This window comes from Microcebus murinus, chromosome 21 (assembly GCF_040939455.1).
Source record: "Microcebus murinus isolate Inina chromosome 21, M.murinus_Inina_mat1.0, whole genome shotgun sequence".
Classification (NCBI taxonomy): Eukaryota; Metazoa; Chordata; class Mammalia; order Primates; family Cheirogaleidae; genus Microcebus; species Microcebus murinus.
The window spans coordinates 40,879,877-40,903,618 of NC_134124.1; the positions used below are offsets into that span (position 1 = coordinate 40,879,877).

The following is a 23,742-nucleotide window of genomic DNA, read 5'->3' on the forward strand; positions in this document are numbered from 1 at the left end:
CATGAGGGTCTCAGGGAAGAGCATTCTAGGCAGAGGGAACAGCAAGTGCAAAGGCCTTGAAGCAGGACAAGCTCCAATGGGGAAGAGGGCCCAGAGAGCAAAGGGGCCTTCCCAGAGGTAGACAAAAGCTGGGGCAGGCTGGGCCCGGGTTCTCAGTCCAGGCTTTGGCCCCTCCAGGCCTCTCCTGGCTCCCTATCTGAGCCAACGGGACATTCCTGGATTCACTTCCTCCCAACTGTGTGACCTTGGGTAGGTGGCTTCCCTTCTCTGTGCCTTTGCTCTTGGCTCCCTCACCCCCGTCGTGGAGTAGGGGTGGGGCACACTCTGGGCCCATGGCTTCTGCTAGGATATGAGGTGACTGCTGGGCCATGGGTCTCTGGACAGGGATGGGAGGCGGTTCTGAGTCTCAGATCTTAGACAATATGGCCCCAGGACTGAGAGAGACACTCCTCACCGAGAGAGTCAGAGGGAGATGCAGAGACCAAGAGGGACAAACACTGAGAAAGAGAGAAAGACCGACATTAAACAGATGGAGGCCGGGCGCGGTGGCTCAAGCCTGTATTCCCAGCACTCTGGGAGGCCGAGGTGGGAGGATCGTTTGGGCTCAGGAGTTGGAGACCAACCTGAGCAAGAGGGAGTCCCCTGCAAAAATAGGCAAATTAGCTGTGTGGGGTGGTGCTGGCGCACACCTGTAGGAGGCTGAGGCAGGAGGATTGAGCCCAGGAGTTGGTGGTAGCAGTGAGCTATGATGATGTCACTGCACACTAGTCTGGGCAACAAAGTGAGATCTTGTCTCAAAATAAACAAACAACAACAGAGATGGAGACCAGAAAGAGACTCAGACAAGGAGAGACAGGTTGGGGGAAAGAGTGAGAGATGCCCAAAGAGAGACAGAAGGACAGGGACCGTCTGAGCGAGACACCGAGGGAAACAGAGATCCAGTTACAGTGACAGAGAGACATGGAAAGACGCAGTGACTGAGAGAACACGAGAGAAAACTGTGGATGTTCAAAATGCCATTGAATCGTATGTACATTTTAAAATGGTTAAAATGGTAAATTGTACACTATGTAATTTTACGACAGTAAAAAAGAGAGAGGCAGAGACAAGAGACTCAGTTGGAGAGGCAAAGACAGACAGAGCCTGCTTCTGCTCAGTCCTGGCTAGCCTTTGGGACCCTAAGGTGGTGCTGGGGAGGGCACGTGGGCTCGGGGTCCCTGTGCCAGCGTCCTGGCCTGCATTCGCAGTGGCGTGCAAGCAGGCTGGGTGTTCTGGGAGCCTCCAGGGTAGGAAGTGTTTTGGGGGGGCAAGGCTGGGACTGGGCTCTGACAGGCCTGCCTCTTGGTAGTTTCGTACCCGGGCACCGCAGGCCCTCATAACGTGCCTAAAGTTGCTGGGTTCGCCTTCCACGTGGGGACACGGAGGCTCAGGCGGGCTGAGACTGCCGGGCCAAAGTCCCCAAGACGGTGGGCAGCAGTGGCGGATCTGGAGGGCCCCGCAGAAAACGCGCACGGAGGCCTCTCCGCACGGAGGCCTCTCCGCCGGGGTCTGCCCATCCGGACCCCGAGCCAGCGGCGCCCCCTCCCGCCGCCGGCGGGCGCCGAGACCCCGCCCCGGAGGCGCAGGCGGAGTCAGGGGAGGGGCCGGCCTGGGCGCCGGGACTCTCGACGCGCAGACTGCGGCGGACGGCGGACGGACGGACGGACGGACGGACGGACGAGCCCTGCCGAGCGCCCCGCGGTGAGTGCACGCGGCCCCTCCCGCCGGGTCTGCGGCCGCGCCAGCGCGCCCCTCGCCGCGCACGGCCGGGGACGTCGGCCGCTCTGCCCGCGCGGGCTGCCCACGCCTCCGCCCGCCTGCTCTCGCTCTCCGTGTCCCGACGCGGGGACAGTCCTCTGAGCGCCGCGCCCCATTGTACAGATGCGGGCACTGAGGCCGGCGCGGGGTGGGGCGGGGTTCTGGGCGCATACCCCCACTCGGTTCTGCTGCTTCCTCCACTGGGTTTCCCAAGCCCCCGGGTCCAAGACCGGCTGGCCATTCCTCTTGTCCCACTGCCACCGCCCCAGGGTCCCACCGCCCCTCCAGTCTAGAGGCCGGGTCACCACCCCCAGAGCGGGAGGAGTAGGGCTTCTAGATCAGGCAGCACCCCGGTCGTGACCCCAGCCACACCGCCACACACACCAGAAGTGCCTGCACACTGCACCCTGCACTGGAGTCCCCGTCCTCCCCTCTCCTAGTGCCGCTCGTCCCCGTGCCCGGTCCATGCTCTCTCGCTGGGGTTCTTCCCACTCGGCCGTCTCACATGTCCCTGTTACACACACATGTTCAAACCTGCATGCCTTGCACACGGCCTCCCTCAGACGTGCGCCCTGCATGCCTGTGGAGCGCTCCTTGCACCCGTCTCTGCCACTCTAGCACACAGTGTGTCTCTGTTAAACACATGTGTCCCTCTGACACGGCACACAAGTCTGCCACGCAAGTGTCCGTCGCACGCATGTCTCCATTATGTGTCATGCATGTGTCCCTTACATACCTAGAGGCACAAACAGTCCCACTCTGGGAGTGCTGCACACCCGGTGAGTCTCGCACACAGCGTCACAGACACCGACAACCTTGCGGCCCCAGTGCCCCCGCCACCTCCATAGGCTCCCCCTCTTCTATCCTAGGGGCTGGGAGCTGGCCCTGGTGGGGAGGTGGCGGCAGGCAGGGGTTGCTCTTGGCCGGGACTCCCTGGCCTCCGCCCACCGTGGGGCTGGGGTTGGTGTGGGGAGGCAGGGAGGGCGCGGCTTCAGCAGGGGCCTGACTCTGTCTGCCCTCCGCATCCTCCTCCCTCCCTTGCCCCAGTCTCCCACACAGGGGTAGAGGGTTCTCTCCCTGCATTCTTGGCTGTCACGATAAGATCTCACCCCATCTTAGCTTTGTGATGGCCACTTGGGCCCATCCAAAGCTGGTCCGAAGCAGGTGTCGCCGTGACAGGCCAAAAAGAGGAAAAGGAAAGTGCATGGTTTCCGTGCTTGTAGCTACCCCATGGCCCTGAAGAAGAACGTTCCTCGGCCCTCCCTGGGGACTCCCTGTGCCTTGGGTGGCAGCTGGGAAGTGTTCGCTGGGGTGTGGCACGGACTGGGACCCATGTGACGTGGGCGTGTGTTTGTGGCTGAGCAACGGCTCTGGCCCCTCCCCATATGCAAAGTGGGTGAAGGTTCTTCACCAGGGAGGGGGGGCAGGGATCTGTCGGCCCCTCCCATGACCTGCTGCCCTGCACTCATGCCGCAGAGCTTGAGGTGGGGGAGTGAGCAGGGATGAAGTTGAGAATTTTGTTCTGGAGGCGCAAGCCTGCAGGCCCGGCTGTGGCTAGCCTTGCATGTTTTGTTTGGCTCTTACCATGTTGTTATTATTTTAAAAAATTAATTAGTTGCCAGCATTTACAAATTGGCAGGTTTCACGTAAAAGTCCGGATTTCCGTCTTCTCTTGAGAAAGCGCAAGTTCTGGCAGTTTGGGGTCTGCAGGTGCTGCTGCCCCCTTGCTGGTCTTGTTCCTGCCCGCCCCGGCCTGCCCGCATGCAGCGTCTGGGCTGTTTGCACATTGCCTGCCTTAGGGCGGCACTCATGGCTGGGAGGCCTCGGCATGCAGCACTCGTCTAACCTTGGTCACAGGAGGCGAGTGGTGCACAGGGTCTGGACCACAGCACAGCTTGGTGGTGACAGACACTTTCTGCTGGGCTGTGGGGACGGATGGCTGGCGTCCCGTGGAGGAAAGCAAGAGCTTGTGCCAGACAACATGCTGTGAGTCAGGCCTGTCAGTCACCTGTCTTCCAGATCCTGTCACCCACCCCATCAGGCAGGAGCCCTGCCCTGCTGACAGCTGGGGAGAGGGAGGCTCCCAGCCAGCAGGGAGGGCTGGGGGCTGGGTTTCCTCGGGAAGCAAAGCTCCTCCCCCTCATTGAGCCATCAAAGGGAGGACTTCCCTCACCAGCCCACACCGGACACACAGTAGGTGTCTAATGAATGCTGGGGCATGACTGAGGTGAGCTAACTGTTCTGTATAGGGGTCAGGGTGGAGCTAAATTCAGGGCCCAAAGTGAGATTGAGTGAGACCTTTTTATCTGTCGGGAAGCCCAGGGCAGGTACCTGCCTGAGTCCTGATGGCCATGCTCGCTGTGACCCGGAGACCACTGAGGCTCTGGCTGAGTCCCAGAGGCCTCAGGGCCACTGTGGTGTGTCCTTCTGGGCTAGACGCAATGTTTGCTTTGCATCAGGGGCCGTAGGGCGTGAGCATTTCCCCCTACACCCATGGTTGGCCTTGGCCGTGAGATGCCACACAGAGAGGGACGCAGGGCGCCACACTGCATCAGGCCAGGCACAGTGGGTTCCCACCTCCCCGCCTGCGTAGGGCTGCTGGGTGGGTGGCGGGGGTGGGCAGTTGCTGCACTGTTCTAACTGCTGTGTCTGTCTCTGTGTGTGGCTGCATTCATGTAAACTAAACGCCTCGGGACGCCGTGGCCTCCTGGAAGTCTGTTGCCTGGATGAGTGGAGCCCAGGCCTGTGAGCGGCGCGGGGCCAGGAGTGGTGGGCGGCCCTGGCCTCTTCCTTGCATCTCCTGGAGAGGCAGAGCAGAGCGCTTTTGTTTCCGTTGCTGGGGAGGACGGTACTGGGCCTGACTGCACAAGGTGGTGCAGAGGGCTGGTCTGTTGCTGGCCGCTGTGTGCTCCTGGGCTTGTTCCTCCTTTCTCTGGGCCTCAGTCTCCCCTTCTGTAAAGTGGGTCTTGTGCTGGGCAGGTGGGCATGGAGTTCTAGGAGTTCCATGCAGCAGGTGTGGCCATCTCTCTGGCTCCCTGAACTCTAAGGGCCGCTGCTTGCTGGAGGCCTTTCCCCGGGACTGCATTCTGGGTGCCGTGCCATGCCAGGCGCCAGGGCTGTCACGACTGCTCGCGGTCGATGTGCGCTGCTGCCGGAGCCTGGGCTGTCCTGCGCTGAGGTGGGAGCCGTTCGCCCATCCTGGGCTGAGCAGGGTTGGAGCAGCTCATGCTCAGGACGTGCCCAGACACTGGTGCTGCTCCCACAAAGCTTATTTTCTAGTTACAGGGCGAGGTGGGGTGAGGCGGGCAGCAAGTGAATGAATGAAGTTGTGCGTAAGCCAGCCAGGCTACAACATCCAGGGGGCCAGGGAGGATCCCTTCAAGGAGGGGATGTCTGAGCTGCGCTGGGGTGGCAGGGTACCGCTGGTGCAGAGGGCCTGGGGCGGGACCTGCTTGGTGTATGAAGGACAGAAAATGGGAGGAGGCTGGGGGTCAAGGGCGGGGCAAGGAGTTTGAAAGCTACTGAAGTTTTTTGGTTTTTAGACAGAGTCTCACTCTGTTGCCCAAGCTAGAGTGCCGTGGCGTCAGCCTCGCTCACAGCAACCTCACACTCCTGGACTCAAGCAATCCTCCTGCCTCAGCCTCCCGAGTAGCTGGGACTACAGGCATGCGCCACCATGCCCGGCTCATTTTTTCTATATATATTAGTTGGCCAATTAATTTCTTTCTATTTATAGTAGAGACGGGGTCTCACTCTTGCTCAGGCTGGTTTCGAACTCCTGACCTTGAGCAATCCTCCCACCTCGGTCTCTCAGAGTGCTAGGATGACAGGCGTGAGCCACCGCGCCCGGCCCTATTGAAGTTCTGAGCCAGGGAGCAGTGAAGTCTGATTTCCGCTCTAGGGCACTGCCGCTCACTGCGGGACGGAGGCTCGGGGCCTCCGAGGGCGGTTGGCAGAGCCAGGCTGCCTGCTCACCGTGCTCCTCACCAGCCGGGGGCAGGCTTCACCTTGAGAAGCTGCGGATGGTGGGGAGACCACCTGCTGGCAGACCCTGAGGTCCAGGGTGGTGCACGCTGGCTTGACAGATGACAGCATGTCCTTACAGGGGACGATTATGCAGCTGTGAAAAATGAGGACGCTCTCTGTGGAAAGACCTTCAAGATCTGTTAGAAGAAAACAAGGTGCTGAATAACACGTAAAGTGTGCTATCTTGTGTGTAAAATAAATATAAATTCACATTTCTCGTGTGTCCATATACAAGCCAGGAACTAGTTTCAGGGGTTACCTGTGGCCACCTAGGGTCAAAGGGATGAGGGTACAAGGGGAGGCAAGATGTCCTACTGTGTGCTTGTTATAGTGCCTGGGTTTTGGGCTGTTTCACGGTATTGCCTGTACATGTGACATGAAATTAAGAGGCAGCAGGTGTGTGAATGTTCATTTGTGAGTTTTAAGTGAAAGTGTTTAAGATGTTTTAAAAATACCCTGTGTTAACTGACCTTGTTTTTTTAACAGACTTCTTCCTGGTGTGGCATATGAAAGTTTCCACTGTGATTAAAATTATGTGGTACCAAATTTACTTTTTGCGAAGTTTGGCCAATAGACAAAAGACTCTCCCCCTTTTCCTTCACCTCTTTTCCTGTGGGTGTGTCTCCGTCTGGCAGTTTGACTCTGGGCTCTTCCTGGGGTGGGCATCAGTGCGTTTGCCTCCTGTCCGGAGCCCGTCTTCTCTGTCTGCTCCGCCGACGTGGAATCCAAGGACAGGCCCAGGCCTGGGGGTCAGGGAGCAGCCGGGGTCAGGAAAGTCCCTGTGGCACCCTGCAAGGTTCGCATCTCAGCTCTGCTACTCACACACTCTTGGCGCAAGGGAGCCGCCCTCGGAGCCTCAGTTTCCTCCTCGTGAACTGGCCGTCATGACCCCTGGCTCTTGGGGCTGTTGGAAGGAGGGGATGAGAGCACACCTTCATTCAGAGGCATTTATCTGCTGAGCGCCGGCCACTGTTCTGAGTGCTGGGGCTGAGCAGTGACCAAGTCAGCGTCCTCCGCGCCACAGAGCTTGCTCCCGGTGGGAGGCACAGGCGGGAGCGAGGCTGGTGCCCACTGCACCGTCTGTGCTGGCCCCGCATGTGCGGGGTGCGTGGAGCTGGCACAGGCGGGAGCGAGGCTGGTGCCCACTGCACCGTCTGTGCTGGCCCCGCATGTGCGGGGTGCGTGGAGCTGGCACAGGCGGGAGCGAGGCTGGTGCCCACTGCACCGTCTGTGCTGGCCCCGCATGTGCGGGGTGCATGGAGCTGGCACAGGCGGGAGCGAGGCTGGTGCCCACTGCACCGTCTGTGCTGGCCCCGCATGTGCGGGGTGCGTGGAGCTGGCACAGGCGGGAGCGAGGCTGGTGCCCACTGCACCGTCTGTGCTGGCCCCGCATGTGCGGGGTGCGTGGAGCTGGCACACACGGGAGCGAGGCTGGTGCCCACTGCACCGTCTGTGCTGGCCCCGCATGTGCGGGGTGCGTGGAGCTGGCACAGGTGGGAGTGAGGCTGGTGCCCACTGCACCGTCTGTGCTGGCCCCGCATGTGCGGGGTGCGTGGAGCTGGCACAGGCGGGAGCGAGGCTGGTGCCCACTGCACCGTCTGTGCTGGCCCCGCATGTGAGGGGTGCGTGGAGCTGGCACAGGTGGGAGCGAGGCTGGTGCCCACTGCACCGTCTGTGCTGGCCCCGCATGTGCGGGGTGCGTGGAGCTGGCACAGGCGGGAGCGAGGCTGGTGCCCACTGCACCGTCTGTGCTGGCCCCGCATGTGAGGGGTGCGTGGAGCTGGCACAGGCAGGAGCGAGGCTGGTGCCCACTGCACCGTCTGTGCTGGCCCCGCATGTGCGGGGTGCGTGGAGCTGGCACAGGTGGGAGCGAGGCTGGTGCCCACTGCACCGTCTGTGCTGGCCCCCATGTGCGGGGTGCGTGGAGCTGGCACAGGCCGGGACTGCAGTCTGGTTGTTTCAGGCGGAGCGTCTGTAGAGGTAGGGACCCAGCCCTGGGCATTGCTGGGGGCGGGGACATTATGACAGAGGGCCCAGCAGGTACAGATGACTGAGCACAGCTGGAAGGCAGGACCCCGATGCTCGAGGGGGCTGGAGGAGCGGCACAGCCAGGAGGGGGCCGGGGTAGTGTGGCGTGCTGAGGGCTGCTGGAGGAGTCTGGTCCGCGGAGGCCCATGTCGGGGAGCATGCTGGAGGCTGCCTCAGGCCTCCCACGCCGCATGCAGGTGAGAGAAGCTGGTGCTCAGATCAAGGTGTCAGTGGTGCCGGAGGTCAGAAGTGGTCCGATTTGGACTTACTTTGAAGGTGGGGCTGCCAGGATTTCCTGATGGACTGGAAGTGGAGTGAGAGAAAGAGGGGGGCCGGGTGAGGCCGAGGGTCCCACTCGATGGTGGACGCAAACACCAGGCACCATTGCTGTCCCTTAGCAGCCCTCTGTCATCCATTTCCCCTCCCCAGAGGCCCGAGGGTGGGCAGTACAGGTGGCCATGTGGCCTCAGGCAGCTCCACCTCCCAGGGCTCCCTCCAGACTCTGGGACTGCGGAGGGCTGCCCTTCTGATGGACCAGAACCAAACCTGTACCCCAGCAGGGGCAGATTTGGGAACTGCCAGCTGGGGTCTACAGCTGGACCTTACAGGGCTGTGGGAGGTAGTGGATTTGTGGCTCAAGACCAGGAACGTTAGGAATCCTGACTGGGTGTTGTGTGGGAACAGCCAGGGGCTTGCTGGAGTTGGGGTTCCTGGGTTAGCAGCTGCCTGAAATCCCACGCCTGGGACAGTGCCCAGGGCCTTGGGTTCTCTCCCTCACACCACATACCGGCAGTAGCCTCTGGTGTGGGGTGGCCCTTTGCCAGGGGGTGGTGCACAAAGGGGCAAAACACAGGGTCCCTCCTAAGGCCATCCTGAGGGCCCCGGACACACGTACACAGGCAGTGCTGTCCTGCTGGAGAATTCAGAAGCTGTGGGAGCCAGGGAGGCATCCAGTTGAACCTGGGCGGTCAGGGAAGGCTTCCTGGAGGAGGCAGTGCCAGCACCGTGATGCAAAGGTGGAGGGGTGAGGGATACATAGGGACAGGAGAAAGCCTGGCTTCTTTCAGAGTGGGGCTTAGAGGAGAGGTGAGAAGTAAGGCTGGGTGGGGGACTGGACCCTGAAAACCAAGGACCTTTAATCATGGCCCAAGGTTGGGCAATGGCAGCCACGGGGCACTCTGAGCAGAGGAGGGCCTGTAAGGCTGGAGGGTCCCTCTGCAGCCCTGCTGTGGGGGTGCAACCAGAGGGGTGAGAGGTCAGTGAGGGTGACAGGGCAGGGAAATTGAGGCTCAGAGAGGAGCGTGCCTGCTTGCAGTCACGCGGAGAGTGAAGAGGAAGGACTGGGACCAGAGCCAGCTCTGTCTGCCTCTAGGTCCTGCCCTGGCGAGCGCCCTGGTCTGGGCCATGTGCGGCCACATCGTTAATTCACCTCCTGTGGGCGCGTCCTTCCCTGAGGCCCCTCCGAGGTCAGGCCGTGGGTCACTTTGCACCATTGTCCTCACAGTTACTGGAATTTGGAAACGGTGCAAAAATGCTTCTCTGTCTTCTCATGTGTGGAGGTCGCTGCAAAGGAAGGCTGGTTTGGGAAGGCCATTTCCTTCCCGGGACGGGGAGCCCGGCTTTTCCGCAGGGCTGCATTGTAGGCGGCTGGGGAGGAAGCTGTGTGGCCGCCGCCCGCCACCCGGTGCCGGCCTCAGCAGACCCTGCCGGCCAGGTCTCTCACCTTGCCTGGCAGCAGCTTGCTCATCTGCGGACCAGCGACAGCCCTCCCGGTGCTGCTGGCATTCGGTGCCCAGGAAGGGCCTGACATAGGAGGAGGGCCCTGCGGGTGACGGCGTGCGGGAGCACGGAGGCGGCGAGCGCCCGCCTGGGCCTGAGCCCAGGCAGTGAGGACTTCCTCCTGCAGCCTGGCTCCTCTGCCTGGAAAGTGGCCTGGAGGGCTGGCGCGGAGACTACAGCATGAACGGAACGCCGGCACATAGTGCTGAGTTAGCCCCGACTGGATCTTTGGGTGTGCTGGCCCATCTCTCCTGTCACTTCTTTCTCTTCTGGTCACTGAGAAGCCATCGTCTGTGTTGGGGCCAGCCCTTGGCCCTGTGGTCAGGGCACACCAGTCCTTGGTAAGCCTCCCAGAGCTCTTCCCACCGTAGCCTGGGACCCCCATCCTGGCCTGTCCTTAGTCCCAAGTGAGCTTCGAAAACAAGACATCAAAATACAATTGCAGTAGAGAACTCTCAGGGCCCCTGAACACGCCTCCTGGCCTCCGCAGGTCTGTGGCCTGTGGACCGACCGGTGGCCCTGAGGGCAGTGGGGAGCCAGAGCAGGGTGGTGAGGAGACAGCACGTGCCTGGGGACATGCCAGATGGGGAGAGTGGGGCCCGGGAGGGGCTGGGCTGGGACCTGGAGCATCAGGGCATCTGGGATGGGTGGTCTTGATGCATGCTGACCTCCAGGAGGCACAACCACGTCACACCCTCGATGGCCCCATGCACTCCCTGTCTCGCTCGCTCTCACTGAAGACCCCCACTAATCACTGTGCTTTCTTTGCTTCCGTAGTCTGTGGGAGCAGAGAGCACAGCTGTCCTCATGATTTGCTGCTGGCGAGCACCTCAGTGTCCCTTATCTCTTCCCCTGCATGGCCTTGGAAGCAAATTAATTCCACCATTTGGTCCCCACGGTGCCCCGGGCCCTGGCGGCTGTTGGCTGTCGTCTGCCTGCAGGGCTGGTAGGAGCGGTCCTCTACCAGAGACCTGTGCCCTTTCTTGGGGAAAAAGCCAGCATGTGTGGGCTTCCTCTTCTGATGTGGTGAGGTGAGCTTCCCCGCCACGGTTTTGGCACTTTCCTCCTACCTCCTCTGCCTTTACAGCACATTATTTAAAAGAAAACCCTCCTCTGTTTTGCTTATACTCACTGTAAAAGGAAAACTTTTGTCACAATTGCAGCTAGAAATCAGCACGCCTTGACCTTCATCAGCAATACTCGTCACAGTAAATGTGGCACACACAGAGCAGTGCTTAAAACCCTAGCCACATTTCTTCCCTGCCTCTGCCTGGGGCCCGAGTGAGTCTTGCCTTTTCTTTCTTAAAAAGGACAATTGGCAGGTGTCCAAGAGATGTTGAGGCACACCTGTGCTGCACAGAGACATTCTCTGATAGCCTAGTTGGTTCAGAGAGAATTGGAAGGGTGACAGTTCCTCACTAAGGACCACTGATGCTTGACACCTGTCCCTGAAATCCATGTCACCATGCATGGTCATCTCAAGCCCCTCTGGCTGGCCATCACACGCCTCACATCTCCCAGGGCCTCCTTAGCACATTTTGTGCTGGGGTGGGGCCGTGGGAGGAGGCTCCAGCCATCCAGCAGGGATGCCTTGTCCCAGATAAGGTCCCTGTTCTCAGGTAGTAGCTGGTCTCAGGCAGCTGCTGGAGTTATTCTCTGCGCCCTTAGCTCTGTGCCCTGAGACTGTGTCTTAGTCGGGTCTGGCTGCTGTGACAATGTACTGCAGGCCCAGCGCGGTGGCTCATGCCTATAGTCCTAGCACACTGGGAGGCTAAGGCAGAGGATTTCTTGATCTCAGGAGTTCCAGACCAGCCTGAGCAAGAGCAAGACCCCGTCTCTACTAAAAAGAGAAAAAATTAGCCAGGCGTGGTGGCACACATCTGTAGTCCCAGCTACTTGGGAGGCTGAGGCAGGAGGATCACTTGAGCCTGGGAGTTTGAGGTTGCTGTGAGCTAGGCTGATGCCCCGGCACTCTAGCCAGGGCAACAGAACGAGACTCTGTCTCAACACAAAAACAAAAACAAAAACAAAAACAAATAACCCACAACAATATACTGCAGAGTGGGGAGCTTGAATAATACGACATTTATTGCTCACAGCTCTGGAGGCTAAAGTCCCCAATCAGGGTGCCCCAAGTTTGGTTCCTGGTGAAAGCTTCTTTCTGGCTTTCACATGGCCCCTCTTGCTGTGTCCTCCTGTGGTGGAGGGAGAGAGAGTTCTGGTCTCTCTTCTTCTGATAAGGACACTAATCCCATCATGGGGCCCCACCCTCATGGCCTTATCTAAACCTCTTAATAGGAGGCCCCACCTCCTAAGGCCATTCCACTGGGGCTAGGGGCACAGGTGTTCAGACTGTAACAGACTAGTTTAATGAAGTGCTGAGGATGGCAAGGCTAGAACACCAGCTGCCTGCCCCGGAACCCCCCTCTGTGACCCCGGAGCAGGACGTGCCTGGCTCAGGTTCACCCCTCGGGAACGGCTGTGGCTTCCTGTGCATGGGGTGGGAGGAGTGACCCCTCCTCGGCTCCAGCCCTCAGGGTTAGTTAACTACCTTAGTTGCTTGGTAGTCCACCACCCGGGCTCAGTCCCCCAGTCACTTCCCGCTCCTGGCTTTGGAGTGGGCTGTGCATTGCTGGAAGTGCGGCCTCCTCCACACGGCTCCTCTGTGTCTGAGGGGAGGACTGGTGACCGCTGGCCTTGGGTAAAGCCACAGCTACGAGGACTCCCTCATGCCCCATCTTTCTTTCGTCTCTGCCTTTCTTTGTGAGCCTGGTTGATTCTTTCAAAATGGCATCCACCACCCAGCATGGTGCACCTGCCCTTGGCGTGGGGGCTTCGGAGCCCACCGCCGCTTCCACTGCAGATAGGCCGTGCCTTCCGGAAGGGCTCTGCCAGCCCAGCTTGGGCAAAGCGTCTGTCCAGGGCCAGTCAGCTGTGCTTGGGTGAGTCATGTGATCATGGCATTGCTGTGGCTCCTGGAATGTCTCAAGCCGACCCCTGGGAAGGGGGATTGAGTGAAGCAGCTGCCACCCCAAAAGGGCCCGCTGCAAGGACGAAGCTTAGTAACTCTAGAAACTCATTCTTGAGGTCAAGTCAGCAACGAATATAAGAAGGTTGTTATTCTTTCCTTATTGTCACAGATGACAGGGTTATTTTGGTTGCAGATGATAGAAAGGACAATTTAAGCAAAAATGTCACGGAACTAAAAAGTACAGGGTCTAGCTTCAGGCGTGGCTGCATCTAGGGGTCTAAAGGTGCTACCGGGACTGTGTTTCTTTCTTTTTTTCCCCTTTTATTTCATTATATTATGGGGGTACAAACATTGTTAGGGTTACATATATTGCCTCTGCCACCCTTCCCCCCCACCCCCCGCTGTGCCAGAGCTTCAAGCGTGTCTAACTCCCAGGTGTTGCACACGGCATCCATTATGTAAGTATACACCCTTCCCCTCCTCCCCCTCCCACCTGCCGACACCGGATAAAAGTTTTTTTTGTTGACATTTTGGTTACATTGTATATCTTTGCCTCTCCCTAAGAAGGGTTAGAGGTATGCCCTTCCCCTCCACAATGCTTGCCACATCCCTAAGATGTGGGTCCTCCCCCCCAATCCCTGGTGAACACCACCACCATTTGGGCACCATAGTTTTAATCTGTCAGTACCAGTTTGATGGTGAGTAGATGTGGAGCCCATTTTCCTGATCTTGTGTTGCCTCACTTTGGATAACGGGCTTAAGCTTAATCCAGGATAGCATAAACGGTGCTAGCTCACTATCGTTTCTTAGAATTGAGTAATATTCCATTGTGAGCATATACCAAATTTTAATTATCCACTCCTGAATTGACGGGTATTTGGGTTGTTTTCATGACCTTGCAATAGTGAATTGTGCTGCCATAAACATTTGGGTGCAGATGTCTTTATAATAGAATGTCCTATGCTCTTTTGGGTAGATGTCCAACAATGCTATTGCAGGGTTGAATGGTATTTCTATTTCTAGCTGTTTGAGATATCTCCAAATTCTTTTCCACAAAGGTTGCACTAATTTGCAGTCCCACCAGCAGTGTAAGAGTGTTCCTGTCTCTCTACATCCTTGCCAGCATTTATTGTTTTGGGATTTTTTGATACAGGCCATTCTCACTGGGGTTAGGTGGTATCTCATTGTGGTTTTGATTTGCATTTCTGTGATGATTAGAGAAATGTTGAACATTTTTTATATGTTTGCAGGCCATTATTCTTTATTCTTTGGAGAAGTTTCTGTTCATTTCCGTTGCCCATTTCTTGATGGGGTTGTTTGATTTTTTCTTGTTAATTCTTTTAAGTTCTAGATATATTCTTGTTATTAGACCTTTATCAGAAGTGTAGACAGCAAATATTTTCTCCCATTCTGGGGGTTGTCTGTTTGCCCTAATGCTAGTTTCCATGGCTGTGCAGAAACATTTTATTTGATCAGATCCCATTTGTTTATTTTTGATGCTGCGGCGATTGCCTTGGGGGTCTTCCTCAAAAATTCTTTGCCTAGACCAATGTCTGATAGGGTTTTCCCAACATCTTCTTCTAGGATTCTTAAGGTTTCATGCCTTAGGTTTAACTCTGTTATCCATCTTGAGTGAATTTTTGTGAGAGGTGAGAGGTAGGGATCCTAATTCAATCTTCTGCATGTAGCTAACCAGTTTCCCCAGCACCATTTATTGAAGAGGGATTCTTTTCCCCATTGTATATTTTTGTCTGCTTTATCAAAGATTAGGTTACCGTATACTGATGGTTTTATCTCTGGTATCTCAGATCTATTCCAGATATTGATGCTTCTGTTCTTGTGCCAGTACCAGGCTGATTTAACTATTATTGCTTTATAGTACAGCTTGAAGTCAGGAAGACTGATGCCTCCCAGTTTGTTCTTTTTACTTAAGATTGCTTTGGCTATACGAGGTTTTTTATGGTTCCATACAAAGTGAAGAATTATTTTTTCTAGATCTGTAAAGAATGGTGGTGGGGCCGGGCGAGGTGGCTCACGCCTGTAATCCTAGCACTCTGGGAGGCCAAGGCAGGTGGATTGCTCAAGGTCAGGAGTTCAAAACCAGCCTGAGCAAGAGCGAGACCCCATCTCTACTATAAATGGAAAGAAATTAATTGGCCAACTAATATATATAGATTAGTATTATATTAGTAATAAATTAGCCAGGCATGGTGGTGCACGCCTGTAGTCCCAGCTACTTGAGAGGCAGCAGGATTGCTTGAGCCCAGGAGTTTGAGGTTGCTGTGAGCTAGGCTGACGCCATGGCACTCACTCTAGCCTGGGCAACAAAGCGAGACTCTGTCTCAAAAAAAAAAAAAAAAAAAAAAAAAAAAAAGAATGCTGGTGGTATTTTGATGGGGATTGCATTAATTCTGTAGATCACTTTAGGTAATATTGACATTTTAACGATATTGATTCTACCAATCCATGAACAAGGTACATTTTTCTATCTGTTTAAATCATCTGCAGTTTCTTTTTTTAGTGTTTTGTAGTTCTCCTTGTATAAATCTTTCGTATCTTTTGTTAAGTATACTCCTAGATATTTAATTTTCTTTGGGGCTATAGTAAAGGGTATTGCATTTTTATTTGAGTTTCTGCTTGATGGTTCTTGGCATATATGAATGTTATGATTTGTTTATATTGATTTTATAACCTGAAACTTTACCAAATTAATTTATTAAATCTAGGAGTCTCTTGGATGAATCCATGGGGTTTTCTAGGTATAATATCATATCATTGGTGAAGAGTGAGAGTTTGATCTCATCTACCCCCACTTGGATGTCCTTAATACCCCTCTCTTGCCTGATTGTTATAGCTAGGACTTCAAGCACTGTGTTGAATAGAAGAGGAGATAGTGGGCATCCTTGTCTAGTTCCGGTTCGAAGAGGGAATGATTTCAATTTGTCCCCATTTAGAATGATATTAGCAGTGGGTTTGTCATACATGGAGTTGATAAATTTAAGTAGAAAGCATCAAGAACAGGATGGGCCATGCAGAGGAAAGAATCTCAGAGCTCGACGATTATGCCTATATGCTAAACAAATCAGAGGAAGAAAGGGAACACAGAAACAAGAGACAAGACCAAAGCTTACAAGAAGTGTGGGATTCCATAAAAAAGCTGAATCTCAGGGTGATTGGGATTCTGAAAGGGGAAGAGGAACAATCACAAGGGATGGAAAACTCATTTCACAGAATACTCCAGGAAAATATGCCAGGCCTGGCCAGAAATCTTGATATCCAAATACAAGAAGCTCACAGAACTCCTGGCGATACTCAACATGAAAAGGCAATCACCTCGGCACATGGTCATTAGGTTGACCAAAGTAAACGTGGAAGAAGCAATACTCCGTTCAGCTAGTCAAAAAGAATTAACCTATAAAGGAAAACCTATCAGACTAACAGCAAACTTCTCATCTGAAACCTTACAAGCCAGGAGGGATTGGGTTCCTATCCTTAATCTTCTAAAACAGAACAAAGCCCAACGTAGAATTCTTTATCTGGAAAAATTAAGTTTCATCTATGAGGGAGAGATAAAGTCCTTCTCAGACAAGCAATCACTGAAGAAATTGCAAAGTCCAGACTAGCCCTACAGGAGGTTCTCAGACCCGCATTTCTAACCAAACAGGGCAATAGACTCTCCTCAAAGTAAAATCGTCAAAGAATTAAAGTTTAGATCTCGAACTACATGATGGCTCAAGGAGTAAGACAAAGCAACAAGTCTTCACCCAACAATATGAATGGTAATCTTCCTCCAATTTTAATCTTCTCAATAAATGTAAATGGCTTAAACTATCCTCTGAAGAGACATAGACTGACAGAGTGGATAAAAATCCACAAGCCCAATATCTGCTGTCTACAGGGACTGTGTTTCCATCTCTCACTCTCCTGTTCTCCCTGCAGTAGCATTCCCTGGCGGACTCCGCCCCAGCACCCCAGGCTCACACCCTGGAGCTCAGAATCCCTGGAGCAAGAGAGCCCCTTCTCCATGTGACTGGGCCAGGCAGCTGTTCCTGACCAGGCAGATGGAGGGAGACCTCTCATTGGCCATCCAGCAGTCAGCATAGCCTGGGGGTAGGAGAGGAGAGTTCCCCAGAGGAATATTGGGGTGCTCTTAGCAGCAAGAGAGGGCAGAGGTCCCCGAGCATCTCTGATCTGCCCTCCATACACAGCTAGCACATTTCTTTTCCTGTCCCTGTCTCACATGGTGGACTCACCCAGGCGGAATGTGAGGATGTTCTTATAGGAGTCACAGCAGCTACTCACCATCTGGGATGGTTCCTGCTGAAATGCGGAGCCATAGAAAAGGCGTGGAAGCTGCAGGGTCCTGACCTCCAACCCAGCCCCACTTACCCAAGTGGTGTGGATGTGGACAGAGTCTGTTAGCCTCTGAGGATTTGCTCTAAACCTCTCATTTTTTCCACTTTCCTTGTCTGGAAATCCTGAAGATCTGGGAACTCCATACACAGAGTGAAGCAGGTCACAGAGAGGTAGTGGTGACCTCTGAGGAAGGGTTTCCCAGAGGAGAGGATATTGAGCTGGCTCTTTAGGGATGAATAGGAGTTTGCTAAGGGAAAGAACAGTATGCCTGGCAGAGGGAACAGCCTTTGCAAAGGAATGGCCAGATATGAGGAGCTGAGAGAGGTTTAGAGTAGCTGGAGCCAGGAATTATTTTTCATGTGAAACATTTATGGAGTGACTGTAGTTTGCCAGGAGCAGTGCTGAGGTCTTTGTGTTATCTCCTGAGTCTGCCCAGCATTGCTGAGAGGCCGCTGTGGTCAGGCCCATTTCACATGAAAGCATTGCCGCTCAGAAGCTCACGTGCTCTGCATTGCCCAGCGACCTACGGGGAGACCTGGGTTCAAATTTGAGCTCCGATTTCTGGAGTCCAGAGCGTGGTCCTATTCACTGTCCCTTTTTGCTTCGACACTGGTGGCTGATTGCTTTGGGAGAAGCTCCAAAGCTCTGGGGCCGATGGTTATACCCAGATTGGGCCAGGCCCTGCTGTCTGTTGCACACTGGCTGCCTCGCTGGCAGCCCTGGGAAATTCCTGCATTTCAGGGCTGTGCAAATAAATTGGGCACGGCAAAGGCCTGAGGGAGTCGTGGAGAGGTCGGGCCACCCGCTCCCCTGGCTGGCGCCTCCTTCCAGATGCTGCGGGCAGCCCCGCCTGCCTGTCTCCATTGCCTGCCTGCCTGTGTCTGTCTGTCTGTCTGTCTGCTGGATTCCAGTCTGGCTTCTCTTCATCTCTGTCTCTGTCTTGCTCTCATTCTCTCCCTAATGGACATCTGCCCTTGTCTCTGTCAGTCTCTGTGTCTCCCGATCTTGGTCTCTTCAGCCTGTTTGTTGCCTGCACCCACTCCCCCATCTAGGATCTCAAGCCTTTGTGAGGCTAACGGAGGACACAGGAGTTAAAAGTGCTTCTCTGCAAAGGGGGATGTGTACCTTGGTTGTCACAGTGTGAAGCTCCTAGCTTAGCCAGTGACTTGCCAGGTGACCTCAGGCAAGCTTTCTCCATCACTGAAGGCCCTTCCTGGGGTGAGTGTTCGTGACACTCGCACTCATAACGCATCCCATGCTCTGTGCCAGCCCTGTGCTGGGGCCACGTAGAATGATTAATCTAGCCCTCTCGACTCACCTGCCTGTCCACACACTCACCCACTCATCTGCTCACCCACCCTTCTACCCATTCGATCATCCATCCATCCATCCATCCATCCATCCATCCATCCATCCACCCACCTTACTCATCTATCCATTCACCTGCCCACCCACCTACCCATCCCTCCTCCATCTACCTATCCACGCATTCGCCTTATCCGTCCATCCACCACCCACCCATTCATCTGTCCACCTACTTGCCCACCCTTGGGTTTGGCCTTGAAGTAGGGGAGGGAATTTGGGTGTGCAGAGTTTCAGGATTGTTGCAGGAGGGAGGGCATCTGGGGTTGGGGGAATGACAAGAGCGAAGACGAGGGGTTGGGAATGAGAGGAAGTCTTCCAGTTTAGCAGGATTGGGTTGTGTGGAGGGAGCAGAGGAAGCTGAGTTAGGAAAGATAGGGGGACTAGATGGTGAAGGGCTTTGACTGCCACCTGTGGGAGTCTTCAGTTTATCCCTGGGCCACAGGTCTTCAGCCGGGATCCATGAGTGAGCTCTTCGGAGACTGACACCCTAACACAACAGTTTTAGGTCTGCCCATATGTCTGTTAAGGCTCTTGGTTGCAAGTGACAGAAATCCTGGTCCAAGTTAGCTAAAGCAAAATGGGTTCATGTCATTGCAAAGTTAAGCTTTTTGTTAGTTTCAGGCATGGCTGTATCCAGGTGCCCAGCAGCCATCACTATGACCTTTGTTTTCTTCCATCTCTTGGCCTTTTTGAGTTTTATGAGTTGGCTCCAGCCTCAGACAATCTCCCCCTAATGATAAGATGGCTTCAGGGACCCTTGATGTTAAATCATCTTATGTCTAATACAGTGGGAAAGAGGGAGGCCCTTTGCCCATATCTCACTTGAATTGGGTCTCCTGGGCTCTAACTGGCCTGATGTCCATCCTGAGTCAGGCACTGTTGCGAGGGGAATGGGAAGTGCTGATTGGAGAGACAGTGAGGTGGGGTGGGCCACACAATGAGTCCTGGGGTGTTCTTGGAAAGGCGTGAACATGTGCCAGGTGGTCAGAGACCACCCAAAGACACTACAGAGCTGTGTTTATGTTTTCCTTCTTTTTGTGGAGGTGGGGACGGATTATCCATAGCTTTTCTGAGAATCTCAAGGGGACAGGGCTGATAGGGAGCCATTCAGGGTTTTGAGCAGGGGTGAGAGGTGATTGGATGAGAAGTCCCTGAGGGCAGGACCATGGGCCATTCACATGAGGATTCCTGGGGACCTGACGGGGCGGGAGCTGGGGGACTGGGGAAGGGTGCCAAGGGTGTGCCTCACCCAGGCCGGGGGAGGGCATGGCGAGCCAGGTGGGGAGGGCGGTGAGCTCAGCCTTGGCAGGCCCATTTCTCATTGCTCCCGCCCTGGGAGTGTTTCCTCTTTGCAGAGTAAGTGACTTGTGGGGAAGGAAAATATTGGCTCCTTCTGGTGCCAAAAGCAACATTTTCTTTTCTTAAAGGCTGATTAAAAGTCATGGATATTAATCTTTGTAATTTTTCACCTGCTTATATTGGTAATAAGATTAGTGATTATATATGTAGGGTCAGATCTCAGTCAAAATTTAAGGAGCTTTTTATTCATTTCTTTCTTTTTTTCCTTTTTTAAGGAGGAGAGGGAAGGGAGGGGACAAAAACCTGGCTGTTACACTTGAAGAATTATTTTTCCCAGTGTTCTCATGAGCTCCCTCCATTGAAGGAAAGCCCCATGCCAGGGAGCACGTGAGGAACACAGGGCTCCCAGCACCTCAGGTCCCAGCTGGGCCACGGTGTTGTGCCAGCATTTGCATCTGGGTTTGCTCTGGACCCGCCTCTCCTCCTCCTCCTCCTCCTCCTCCTCCTCCTCCTCTGGGATCTTGCACCCCACCTGTGCCTGCAGCCTCCCCCCCCATGGAAGGACCACAGGCCCCGCCCGCAAGCCCTGGCCCGGGGCCCCCTCCCGCATGCTGTCAATCGTTAAGGCTTTGCCCACAAGGGGACGAAGGAATGTGTGGCTCCCGAGATGGAAGCCAACCGTGATCACTTCGCTCCTGATCCTGGGTAATGCTCACATCCCTTCCCTCCTTTCCATTTCTCCTGCCAGTGCCCTTTCTGGAGTTTATTTCCTTTTTTCTAGACTACTGCAATAGCTCTTTTTCCTTTTCTTTAAAAAGTCTTTTTGACAGAGAAAAAGCCTACATACGAAAAAGTCCCTAAAAGTGAGCATGCGGTGGCGGCGAGCCCTGGGTAGCCACCGCCGGCGAGCCTGAGTCCACCCGGCCACCCCGCCGCGCCCGCGGCTGCTCCGAGCTGCCCGCCCCACATACCCACCGCTTGGCTGGTGGCGGCCGCTCCAGCTCACTGTTCTACTTCTGCCTCCTGTGTTTGCAGTCCCTACATGATGTAGTTTAGGGTTTACCCAGTTTTGTACTTTATCTCTGCAGTCCCTAATGAATGCCCAGTGTGCTGTGAGCTAGTGGTGGCCCCACCACCCTATTGGAGCAATGTCTACTAACTGTACCCGATGCTTTGCCAAGGTCCCTGAGCACTAGGTGTGGGTGACTGATTGATCTCCTCTCCCCTCGGCTTCTCTCCTTCCTGGATGTTCATGCCACTGCCCCATCACTCCTTTCCCTGCTTATTTCCCCCTATGGCTCTCTTCTTCTTTCCTGCCTGCCAGCCAGGAAGACTTGTCAAGCTGTTTCCTGCCTCAGGACCTTTGCACACACTGCTAGAGCTGCCTAGGGTGCCATTCCCCAGATCTTTGTGGGGCCACCACGTTTTTACCAAGCAGGTCTTGGCTGCAGTGTCACCTCCTAGGCTTGCTCTGACCACCCTTGCCATAGGAATGCCCAGTCCCTCTCACAATGCCCAGATTATCTTATTTATTTGTTTGTTATCTGTTCCCTCCACTGGAATGTTGGCTGCTTGAGGGTAGGACTTCCGTTGGTCTTGTTCACTAACATATCCCAGCACCTGTAATGAGCTGGCAGGTAGCAGGTACTTAATGAGCAGCTGCAGACTGAAAGACTCTGGCCCTACTCTTTGGCCAGAGAGACCTGGGTTCAGATCCCTGTGTCACCTTTATTAGTTATATGACCTTGGACTGATCATTTACCCTGTCTGGGCCTCAGTTTCCTCATAAACATGGTTAAATAAAATAAACATCTCTGGAAACTCACAGTCCAGTGTTTGGCATTGTGTTGGCACTAAGGAAATGATAGTTAAGTATGAATCTGATCAACAGCTAAAACCCTACTCATGTTTTGTGCCAAGAACAAATTTATTTTTCCCAGTGAACTAGATGACTTCCTCTTATCAGACAAGGAGCACCAGGTCACCCTCTAATTTCCCTTTTGGCCATGGCTGCCAGGAAGCTTACTTAAGGTTAGGTCTCAGGGGCAGCCCTTATCTCCTGTCAGGTCTTCAGTGTAGCCCTTTCTTCTCTTTCCTCTCCCTGCTCTTTGATTACTCATTTTTGGCTCCACAGTAGTCATGTGTGATTATTATCTTTTATTTTGGTAAAATATATATAACATACAATTTACCAATGGTAAATTCTCATATAAATGGAATCATACAGTGTCTGTCCCTTTGTGACTTGCTTATATGACTTGAGATAATGTCCTCAAAGTTCATCCATATTGTATCATCCGAATTTCCTTCTTTTTAATGATGATGACATTTGCTTGTATGGATAGACCACCTTTGCTTATCCATCCGTCTGTCCATCGATGGACACTTGGGTTGCTTTCACCTTATGTCTGTCTGTTGTGAATAATGCCGCAGGGAGCATGGGTGTGCAAATATTATTTTTAATAAATTACTTTCTTACCTTTCTGGGCCTTGGGTGAGCCCAGGCTAAATTATAAATTAAGGTAGGATTCTGGATAGTTTCTAGGACCAGGCTGTCCCACCTGCTTTCGCTTGGTGTGTGTGCATGTCTGTGTGTGCTGGGGCCTCCGTGGTCACTGCTGGTGCCCTGCTAGGCCTCTCTCACCTGGAGGTGCACGTGTCCCCCAGCTGCTGCAGGTGCTGGCTGCTGATGGCTCACACCTGTGCCTTCTCCAGCCATGTACCCTTGGCTTGCAGGTGTCACCTCCCCTGAGATGTCTGGAAGGAAACTCTCCATGGCCTTTGGCCAGTGACTGATGTGCCCACAAGTGGGGCGAGTCCCGGGGTGCCCCTCACACTGTAGGGCTCCCATGGATCAGGCTGGTGCTGGACTCCAGCGGAGACTAAGCTTTGCCCGGCTCTCTCCTCCTTTGCCTGCTTCCCTCTCCCCTTTCTCCTGAGAGCCCTCCCCCAGTAAACCGGGCGCACAAGCATCCCCACCGTGGCCTCTGCCTCTGGGGAGCCCAATCTAAGACAGTGTGCAACGCGCTCATTCCTCCCACCATTGTGTGTCACGTAAGATTCTGAGGCCGAAAGACCACGTGGCTAGGAGTAGTCTCCTTGGAAAAGGGCGAACATTCCCAGTGTCCAGCACTTAAAGAAGAGGCAAGTCCTAACCCAGGAAACCGGGCTTTTTGGGAGGTGACCCTGGGGCCAGGGGTAGCAGGAACTCCCACCTCACCTGGGCCTTTGTCCATTGTGTGTGGACAAGAGAAGCGCAGGGTCTTGGAGAACCCAGGCCTGGTAGAGAGGACAGAGTGAGCCCAAGATGCCACTCACTGGGAAGTGAGTGTGGATCCCAGTTAGAACAGGGGAGCCCTGCTGCCAGACTCCATAGCATCAGTGCACATGTTCTCATGTTAAATGTTTTAATAGTTAGTCAATTATAAATTAATAATATTGGCAGCTAATCTAAAAAGTACCACGTGGGCTCCACAAACATAGTGCTGGTTTGTGCCTGCCCTCTAGCTGGACTTGTGGTCTGGGGGAGCCATCTGGGCGGAGCTGGTGTGCCAGGTGGCACTGATTACACGCTTTGCTTGCCGCATGTCTGTGTTTTGCGCGTTTATTTCCCTGCTGTCCTCCCCAGCTGTTTGTGAGTTCCAGTGTTTTGATATAGCTGCCTATTGTTTAAAAGAGAGATCCCCTGCAAATATATTAAAAGTTTTCAAGCCATACCAGGCCAACCTGGGACTTTTTTATTGTCTAGAGTTGCCTGATCAAATGTAGGCTGCCCAGTTAAATTGGAATTTCAGAGAGACGACAAATAAGCACGTCCCAAATACTGCACAGGACGTACTTAAATACTAAACAACTGTTCATGGTTTATCTGAAATGCCAATGTAACTGCAAGTCCTGTATTTGTATTTGCAAGATCTGGCAATCAGAAGGATCAGAGACTGGAGGAGGGAGGAAATTTTCTTCTTGACCTGATGTCATATGACGCGGCTGTGCTTCCACTGCGGTGGGAGCCCACGTTCGCAGCGGCACCACTGGGGACGCCCCAGGCAGCCTTGTCCTTCTCGCGTGCTTGCCAGCCGGGAGAGTGCATCTGGGGCCTGCTGTGACGCATGTGAAGGCTG

General features: G+C 54.3%; 1 protein-coding gene across 3 annotated transcripts in view; it reads left to right on the forward strand.

Moving 5' to 3' along the window:
* The first annotated feature begins 1,646 nt into the window (after nucleotides 1-1,646).
* Nucleotides 1,647-23,742, forward strand: part of FBLN2 (fibulin 2) — an 83,815-nt gene continuing 61,719 nt past the window's right edge. For 2 of the 3 annotated variants that reach the window (XM_012752455.3, XM_012752457.3), the window contains exon 1: nucleotides 1,656-1,740. The gene's annotated coding sequence lies outside the window, so the exon portion shown is untranslated. Of the gene's footprint in view, nucleotides 1,741-23,742 lie in introns of all 3 variants that reach the window. The other variant, XM_012752456.3, reaches the window with a different exon arrangement.